The sequence below is a fragment of the Monodelphis domestica genome, chromosome 3 (genome assembly GCF_027887165.1).
Source record: "Monodelphis domestica isolate mMonDom1 chromosome 3, mMonDom1.pri, whole genome shotgun sequence".
NCBI lineage: Eukaryota > Metazoa > Chordata > Mammalia > Didelphimorphia > Didelphidae > Monodelphis > Monodelphis domestica.
The window spans coordinates 197,110,610-197,121,356 of record NC_077229.1 but is presented as its reverse complement, the minus strand read 5'-3'; positions in this window follow the sequence as shown (position 1 = coordinate 197,121,356).

The window sequence follows — 10,747 nt, the reverse complement described above, 5'->3', positions numbered from 1 at the left end:
GTTCAAGTCTGGACTCAGACACTTCCTAGTGTGTGACCCTGGGCAAATCACTTAACCCCATTTTCCTAGCCTATACTACTCTTCTGCCTTGGAACCTATACACAATATTGATTCTAAAAGGGAAGGAAATGTTTTTAGCTCTCTAAAATGGTTTCTTCTTGTTGTTCTGGTTCTTTTCCTAGCACTTCTTGCCCTTGGTCCTTTCTAAGTATGTACCATAAGCCCAGTATTTTGGGAAAAAATAATATTTTTTTTCCTACTGAGGAAATATCTACTATAGCACATCCCTTTCTTCTGTCTCCCCAGCTCCTCAGAAGGAAAACATCATATTCTGTTAACAACAAGAAGTTTCTGATTGATCATCCTCCAAAAGACTGTGACACTCTGATTAACCATACTCACCATCCCAACAGGTGCTTATCTTTGGAACTCTTCTTTTGAAACTGTGTTTAGAATCAATGTATGAGCCTCATTACTTTATATTTACACATTACTCCTTCCCTCAAAACAGTGTTAGCCAGTTCCATCATCACTTTATTCATCACACTCAATTTCACATTACTTTTGTCCTTTTCAAAATTTCAAATCTGCTCTCAAAGAATGAAATTTTGCTTCCACTGAGGTCACTGAAAAGAATATACAACCATTCTAAAAGGATTTTCAAAAGAGGAACGTTCCCAGTGTACAAATTCTCAACAAATGTTGAGCAATAACAGATTCATTAGAATAAGTGTCCTAGGGGAAACTGAGTAGTTTAGTGGATTGAGAGTCAGACCTAGAGGCAGGAGATCCTGGTTCAAATCTGGCCTCAGACACTTCTTAGCTGTGTGATCCTGGGCAAGTCATTTAACCCCCACTGCCAAGTGTAATAGGAAGAGGAAGTTTGCAAAAGGACTTTGCAATGTACACTTCCAAGTGATTGACAGAGGCATGTGATAGAAAGTCACATGGGAACCTGGGATCAAGATCTGAGTGAAGGTTCCAAGGTTCCAACTGAAGAAAGGTCTCTGTCCTGAAAGAGGTTTGGAGATTGGAAGTTTTTCCATCTATATACCAGGTTTCTGACTTTTTTGGTGATACCAGCTGAAGAGAGAGGAATCTTGCTTGGACTAGTTGCTGGCAGTTGGACAAAGACTAAAGACCCACTTCTCTACTGGACAGTTTCATCTGAAAATCTTGGCTCAATACATTGGACTCCATTTGTAAGATTTGTGGTGGGGAAACAATTGTTTTAGCTTATTAAAAGTTAGGTTTAAAATAGCAGTTAGTTTTGGGATTAATTATAATAATTTTCCTTACCCTTTTCCCCTCTTCCGTTCTCAACCTTCCCCAAAATAAACCTGATTATTTATATGTTTCGTTCTTGTTCTTTCCCCTAACAAAATCCCACTATAATACTAGCCCTTACCAACAAACTGTGGCATGCACAGCAGCCATACACTAGTAAACCATCTTCGTAACCTGTTGGTAAGTTAAGGGTCATCTGCTTCAAGCATATGAAGACTTCCTCTGGTAGAAGGCGTGGATGAGAATAATTTGTAATTTGTAATAAAGGCAGAAGTAGGTGCTGTGGAGTTTGATCAGACATGGAAGAAGCCAGGGTCATACACTGAATCCTGAGTCATCACCAGCAGTCCTGACTTTTGTCTTGCATCTGGATTTCAATAACTATAGAAGAATGAGGCTGATGACTTTGTGCAAATTTGTCCAACTTTAATCCAATTCATGTGTAAGTCAAAAGACATCACCAGGGTACTTCTTCAAGTACAATGGAAAACAACCAACTATATAGTCCCAATGCTAGTTTTCCAATAACAGGAAATGAACATAGCCCCTCTTCTCACCAGTTAAAATGCCAAGAAGACCAAAACTAAGATCAAGAAATATATTTTTAAATAATATTTTATTTTTTTCTCAATACATGAAAAAAATTAACCTTTGTTTTTTGAAAACTTGTACCAAATCCTCACCCTCTCTCCCTCTGTCCCTTCCCATTTCCCCAGAATTGGAAGCAGTCTCGTATAGATGTTACATACAATACAATAATGTAAAACATTTTTTCACATTAGACTTTTATGAAGGAGAACTTGGAAAAAATGAAATAAAGTGAAATATAGTGATGTCTCAGTCTGCATTCAGATTCCTTCAATTATTTCTCTGGAGGCAGATGGCATTTTTTCATCATGAGTTCTTGAGGATTGTCTTAGATCACTGTATTGCTAAGAATAGCTAAGTCATTCACAAATCTTTCTCATATAATATTGCTGTAACTGTGTACAATGTTCTCCTGGTTCTGCTCACTTCATTTTGCATCAGTTCATGTAGGTCTTTCCAAGTTATTTGATCAAGAAGCAATTAAAAGATATTGAAGGACTAGTATATTTAATTGTCTCTATCTATGGATGCCTCATGTTTTGCATTATCATATGATTAAACATTACACCCAGGGACCCCAAATATGCAATCAGTGGGTAAAATACATCCATGTATTTTACGATGATCCTTGCTAGGCTCTGGACAGTGTTTTCTATCTTATATAAAATGAGTCCTCTTTGGGTATATGTCAGAATTATTGCCAAAAAAGAGAAGGTTTCACAGATATATTTCACCTTTCAGAAATCACACGTTCCTTTTATTGGAAATTGTAGGAGGTAGCAATGCCCCAGTTATATTCAACACAGCACGGCTTTCTCAAATTGCAAGGTAAATTGGACTATTTATATATGAGAGCATTTATAGGAATCCTATGTGGAATTCTTGAACAGGGGTACACACAATCACAGGAGAGGAACTACAACCCTTTTATGTCTTAAGCCTTAATCAGTCATCCCAGTATCTATATCCATTTCTTAAATCTCCCCCTTCTCCCAAGTCCTCAATACAGGAAAATTCTAGCAGCCTTTGCTCACACTATAGCATCTGGGTAAGAGCTGCTGAAAGAAATCCTATTGCTAGATTCATAAAATCTGTTCTCCTGAAATGTACTTTAACACAAACAAATCTAAGTTCCCCTGAGCTGACATGCAGCTTTACCGTCCTTTATCCATTCCTCCAGATGCCTATAGACAACCTGTATTCCATGTGCCCCAAATACATTTTTGGTAGCCAGTATTCCCTATCTGAATGAATTCTGTGAGCTTTGTTGAATTCATTTTCATTGGTGCCTTAAGCACCCAAAGATTTGACTGCAGTTCTGAGCAATGACATCTTTTTTATAACAGAACAAAGCTGAAGGCTTTGCAATTATAATGATTCTTTGGGAAGTCCCAAGAATAATAACCAATATGAAGCTGGAAAGGAGCTGAGAAGCCATTTAATCCAACTCAATTTACAGATGAGGAAACTGAGGCCAAGGAAGGCTAATTGACTTGCCCCAAATCACAAAGTGGTATTAGAGGCAGGATTTGAACTCATTTTTCTGATTCCAGAGCCAGAGTTCTTTCTACTGTACCAAAGCGTTTCCTTAGATAAGGGTTATTTGTGCCCAAACCAGTAGAGTTCTGAACCTGTATTAGTCAGATCAGCTGCAGCTGAATACACAGTACCTTGATCCCAATATGGTGACATAATTTTGGTCCTCTTTGAGTACAAAAGAAAACAAGCAACTGTGCCTTAAATGAGAAAACACATTTCCCTCCTTTCCTTGGGAAAAAAAAAATAGCTGAGTATGCATGACAGACAAGATGCATATGTTACTTGGTTTTGCTTACCTGTTTGGTTTGGTTTTTTATTCCTTTCAAGGGAAGACTCATTGTGGAGGAAAGGAAGATCTGAAAATGATGGTGATATAAGAACAAACATCAATATTACTTGAGCCAAATTTTAAATATTTTAAGAAAGCATCTGATAACACTAGTTCACTTATGATTCATTGCATCTAGAACATTCAGGATTCCAGTTTTAATTGCACTGGGTCCAACAGAAAGATGTTATTTAAATACTTTATCTTGTAACCCAAACTCAGTATTCTGGTTTATCATTTCCACAAGGAATAGACATTACTCTCTGCAAAAAATAAAACATATGATTAGATTTTAAAGAACCAAAATAGCATCTTTCTGACAGTAAATTCATTCTCCACCTAAAATGCTCTATCCAAGTATTTCTTTTCTTTTAAAACCCTTACCTTCTGTCTTTGAATCAATACTGTTATTGGTTCCATGGCAGAAGAGTGATAAGGATCAGGCAAGGAGGGTTAAGGAATTTCCCCACAGCTAAACAGCTAGGAAGTTTCTAAGATCAAATTTGAAAGCAAAGCTTCCTATCTCTGAAGCTGGCTCTCAATCTACTAGGTACCCCACATGTCTAAATATTTCAACAGGGGGCACAGATTTGATATAAATAGATTTTTGAACAAGTTTACCACACCTCTTATTGATGAGTTATACAAGATGCTGACAGGCCAAGAAATGTCTTGGTTAAAAAAAGCGACCCTTCTTAGAGGATACTAGGAAAGATAAACATGAGGAGAAGAGAAATTTATCATTCCACCACTTACTGGAGGAGATTGCATTAGAGAAAGCATTATTTTAGCTAAACATTTGGGAAGAAATCCAAAGCTGGGCAGCTATTTTTGGTGTTTACATAGAATATTTCATCTAAGGATTTCACAAACATCATCTGGCTGTGTTTGATAGGATCCTGGACTCTGGAATCTTGCTGAAACACTGTCTGCTATCAAGTAGAATTTTTGACACAAAATAGATCTATCTTTGACTCTCTCCAACCCCTCCACAGAAAACCCTCAGTTACCTAAAGGAAAGACCTGCCAAAATTGGGGCTCTAATTCCTTGTCTTCCCTTCGCCCTTTCCCTCAGGGGAAAAATTTAACTAATAGCCAGCTTAAAAATAAATATAGGTCAGCTAAGTGGCTCAATAGATTGAGAGCCAGGTCTAGAGCTGTGAGATCCTGGGTTCAAATCTAACCTCAAGCACTTCCCAGCTATGTAATCCTCGGCAAGGTACTTAACCCCCATACCCTAGGCCTTACTACTCTTCTGCCTTAGAGTCAATAGGTAGTATTGATTCTAAGATAGAAGGTAAGGGTTCAAACTATATATGTATATATGTATGTATGTATATATGTATATATATAATTCCATGGAACATAAATGCATTTATAAGAAAATTATGATGGAAATGCATTGTTAGAGGCTCTATCCTAAATAGAAGACTGGAAAGTTTTCTGAACTTAGTCAACTTTAATATGTATGCATCACCAAAATCTAATAATCAACAAAAATATTCATTTTTACCATATATTCCATATATGTAGCTTTCCTCTCTTAGAAGATGTTATTTGTTAAGTGTATATCACAGACTTTAGCTCAACCACAAGTTAAGCCTTTTACAAAGCACTGGAGAAGTCAAATCCCTATACAAAGGGTTTGCAATAAGAAATAAGCCATAACTATCACATATACTGGGTCCTAAAAGCCTAGATCCCATCCTGAGTGGCATGGTGGGGCTCTTTATACCACCTGAATAGCAAAAAGTCACCAACTATAAATTTTCCAGTGAGATACAGAACCACTAGACTTCACCATTTGTTCTGTCCCAAAGTAGTCCTACAGGTCTTACCATTTGTCCTAAAGATATGTCCTCCAGACCCCTAGGCATTGCTATATGACCTGATAATGTACCCTGACTTGGGCTTTGTCATGGGTTCTACAACTGGACCCTTAAGATTTCCAGATCTTTCAGTTCACTCTATAGTTGAACTCTTTTATATGTGTTATAACCTCCTCATTACAGATCAGGGACTGTCTCATTTATATTAGTTTTATATCTACTGTGAGCAATGCTTGGCACAAGGAAGGGCATAAAGAATGTTTTTCTATTTATTCATTCACACAAGGGAGATACCTTAAGACAAAGATAGAAGAAACTCATAGAGCAGTGATAGAGAATCTTTTAAAGGTGGAGTGCCAGGTCCTGCCCCACCTTACCCATCAGACTGAGTGCCATGCCAGCCTCCCTTCCAGAGACCATGTGTGCCATGTCCCTCCTCCCCCCTCATGCTGGGTGTGCCTCCCCCCTTTAACCCACACAGGGGAGGGAGGAAGGGCTCCCATTGGGGTGCTGGATGGAGGAGTGGATGAAGTGAGGACTGTACTTAGCAGGTATAGAAAAGGGGAAGGAAGTGGCCTGAGCACTCCATTCCCTCTAGCTCTGCCACCTGTGAGCTGCCTGCTTTACTCATTGTGTGCTCCCATTAGGTTGCTGGGCAAAGAGGCAGGGTGATGTGGAAAAAAAATGTTAGACAAGGTAGATAGGGAGGGGGAAGCAGTTCCACCCACTTCCCTCTGCCTTTTTAGTAATAAACTGGGGGGGGGGAAGGGCAGAGCACTCTGTGTGCCATCTTTGGCACCTGTGCCATAGGTTTGCCATAACTTCAACAGAGAGTGGTACTAGCCCTCCTTCTTTTAGAAGTGATCAAACAAAAAGAACCCCATTGGGAGGAATTTTTGGCAAAGATTCTGGAGTGGCTTTCTATTTCTTCCTCTGGCTCATTTACATGAAGAAACAGGGATAGGTGACTTTCCTAAGGTCATACAACTAGAAAGTATCTGAAGCCAGATTTGAAGTCAGTAGCAAGTTCATTCAGCTCATACTTCCTGAATCCAGGCCCAGCACTCTATCCACTGTGCCACCCAGGTGTCCTAAGATCACATTAGAAACTATAAATTATTGAATGGTAGGGGGAGGTAGAACTATAGCATCATATCATGATAAGGGATGCTGATAGAAATCAGTGATTTTTTGCCATTAAGTACAGCAGCATTCTTAGTGCTAGAATATATCCAGAGCACTGGATAGAGTCAAAAAACCTAGACACTTAATACTTATATGATGTTGGGCAAGTCAATTAACTTTGCTGAATCTCAGTTTCCTTATCTCTAAAATGGACATAACATTCATAATCATAAGGATTAACCTGAACACTCCTGAGTCTGTAGAGTTGGCATTGTTTGTGGCACCCCAATCATATGGTATTTCTTGTTCCAGAGAATTCTGCTATAGTCCTGGGCCCACTGATGCCATATTGGGACTTGCCAGCACTAACTATCACTACTTCCTGTATCTCTATGTCACATTTATTTGACACAGGTTGGGATGTGCTAAAGCACTGGGATGCCTAGACTTAACTAATGGCTATTAGGAATGAAAGGGTCTAGGAGAGTCTACAATCCCTGCCAGGCTATAGTCATCACACAGATGTGAATCTTACTACAGAAGAAGAACTTGAAGTTTTATTAAGTGTCCCAAACTTAATCTAGCATATTTTAAAGGGAAAGCATCAGATTAAGGAATGAGGAATATTGGTTCTCCTTTAAACTTTTTCATGTGACTTTGGGCAAGTTACTTAATTTCTGAGATCAAGGATTCAGTAATGTAAAATTCTCTTACTGGACCTACATGGTGATTGCTAGAAAAGAAAAGAAAAGATTCTTTGGAATAAAAGAACTATATAAATTCATGTTGATGGCTTAAAAGTTTTTAGCTCAAGGCATATGAAATGGCAGACAGTTACAGGAGACACATTGGTTGGCCAAACTATTTAAAATTTTATCTGCTCTAGAAGTTGGAGCTAGGGTTTTTATTGTGGTCCTGGCAAAGAATCTCTGAGTGATTCTATCTGAGAAGATAACTTCTGGCAAGTTCATTTCTGATTGGAGTGATTAGCTGAGGGGCTGACTTAGTTAATGATACTTCACCCTTTAAAATGTTCATTTGTGAGTTCAAGACTGCAGCAAACTGGCAGTGAAAGTTACCACAAGGAAGAGAGGAATCTCTTTCCTGTACTAACCAGATTTAGAATTTGACATAATCTCTTCAGGAATTCAAAGGAACCTTGCATATATAACAGTTGGTTATGCATACCACTCACTACAGTCTAAAATGATTAAAAACAAGCATATAGCACCAAAGGCTTTTGCAAATACTATGCATAATGAAAATGTGTGTTTTCATATATTTGCATATTAGTATCAAAGAAAATTACTTATTAAAGCAGATGTCAGAAATATTGTTATCAGTAGTTAGGTTAGAATGTCTGATCTTGTGTATTTGGGGTCTGTTCAAAGCTTCCCCTAATTTTGTTTTGTTTTGTTTTGTTTCTCAAAGGAATTTCTCCAACATCTTCTGGGCACACCTTTAATAACGGAAGATTATTCCCAATGTTCCAAAATAATCAGCAGGCTCTGGCAAAAGGGGATTCCATTTTCCTTTTATACAAAAACTAAAAGTCTCACGCATGGTTAGCTGACCAGTATTCAGGCTGCAGAAGGATCTGTGCCTTAAAACATTTGGCATCTGCCTCCCAGCACCCACCCTGGGAGTCCTTCTGCAAGAGGCTGCAGTATATGTAGACTTCTGCTCATCTCCTGTTTTTGTGCAGCCTTTTTTCTTCTTCATTTTTTTTCCGTTAATGAAAATACCAACCAGAGAAAACCAGTTTAGGGAACCGAACGGGTAGACAGTGGGGGATAATTGAGGGAGGACGGCGGAGACAGGTTTCAGTAGTTGCGCTATGCAGTACTGCCAGAGTGAAAACCCTGTAATGAAAGATGGATTCGTTAGACTCTGGACAGAAGGCAGTCCCACTGATCCTCTTGCAGCATTGCACACCTCCAGCCCGGACCATCCCAGTGCGCATGTGCGTCCGTGTTTGGGATACCGAATGAGCAGATGTCAGGCTGCTGCGCACACACACCTCCTCACGTTTTCTAGTTAGCTTTGGGTACTGTGTAGCCTTGTCACACACACACACACACACACACACACACACACACACACACACACACACCCTTCCTCTCACCCTGGGGAACTATACTTCCGTGCCCTGTCGGGATATTACACAGCATTAGGAGCAGCAGCTGCGGGGAAAAAGAGAGATGCTCCCCTAGGACTGGCTGGGAAGTGAAAGAAGGCGAGAATAGGCACGCGAGGCCCGCCCGAAGGGACCAATAGTTCCATCCCGCCCTTCTCCCAAGTTAAACAAATAAACCCTCCAAGTAGGAGCATAGCTACCTAGCTAGGCGAGCGGGCTAGAGCAGAGGAAGGAGGGGCCAGAGGCTGGGGAAGATGAGCGCTTATCAGCTCTAAAGCTCAGGCTTCGCAGTCTCGACCGTGGCTCGGCCCTGACACCAGGGTGAAAAGAAGATAGGGTCAGAGCCAGGGTCGGGAGAGAGGGCGTGTGCCTCTGCAAGATGAGCCCCAAATCTCCGGGGGGGAGGACGGGGGGGCGGGAAGCTGAATCTAAAAACTACCTCTGCCTCCTACTCTTCAGCTCCCTTTACTCTCGGCCTCCTAGTGTCCCGCCCCCGGATTCTGTCTGTCTTAGATATCTCCAGAGATCTCCAGAGATAAAGCAAAGGGAAACACCCCAGAACACAGCTCTGAATTGGGATGAGTGCAAGGCAATCCCCCCAAATCTTCTCCCGCCCCAGTCCCCGCCAGGGACTTGAAGGGGAGCGGGGAGCAGACCCAGGTCAAGTGGTCCCGCCCTGGTGACGTCATGAAAGGCGGGGTGGGGAGGGAAGCCAATCTCCTCCCTCCTTTCCCGGGACCTCCTCCGAACACACACACACACACACACACACACACACACACACACACACACGCACGCACGCACTCACGCACGTACGCACGCACACACATACACACGTACACACATATTCACATTCACTCACTCCCGAGAATCTTATACCCCTGAGCTAAGCACCTCGAGAGTGTTCTTTAGAGCTCCCCTTAAAGGGTAGAAATACCAGCAACAGGACAGATTGTACTAATCCCAAAATTATATGCTTTGGTTCCCCTTCTCCACTCTAAAAGCTTCCACTTTCAGGGTTAGAGCTTGTTGCACCCGATTCTTCCCTGTATTTATTTTATATCGCCACCCTTCACTTCCTACTTCTTAAAAAAACCGAGTCTTAAAAAATGTAGGATGGATAGATTGTGGATAATTCACTCGAAAAAGTGAATTAGATTTCCCTCTTTTCATTGCCTTTATGACACACACATTCGTGAAATAGTTGTTTTTCCCCAGTTCATTTGGATTATAAAATCTCAGTCTATGTTACCTATTTGTCGCAAAACAAGAAAGATGAAGAGAAGAATGTAGGAGGAGGGACAAGAAGAGGGCAAGCCTATATTAAGCAACTACTTTGTGCCAGGCACTTTGCTAAGCGCTTAACAAATATCATCTCATTTGATTTCAAATAGATATCGATTTGTATATGAATCAGAGAACAAAATACAGGAGAAGAAAAAACGGCCTCTTTATGTTTATTATTTATAATCTCTCGCATTTACAAACCTGTCTTTGTTATCTTTCACACTGCGTCTAGCTCAAACACTGCAGAAACACTGACTTGAATAACAAACTGTGGACACTTTGTATTGCACCCATCAAAAAAGCGTACGTGAGAGTTGGGAGACTGATCTGAATCCAAGAAAACTGCAAACTACTACCACTCATATTTCACAGTGCCACAATAGTTATTCAATCTATTTTACCAGGAAATAATTTTTGCAGGATACCTCTCACCCTTTTTCTGTCTCTCTTCATTCCATTTTGTCCCCTCCCCGTCAAAAAAAAAAAAAAAGTGAATGGGGCCTCCCTCTTTTCTGCAGAGGAAATTGTATTGAATTCATGTATTTATTAACCCAAGAATGAAATACATCAGATTGCGTGTGAGTGCATGCTCGTGCATGAATGCCAGCGCGCTCTCGTGGGAGTGTG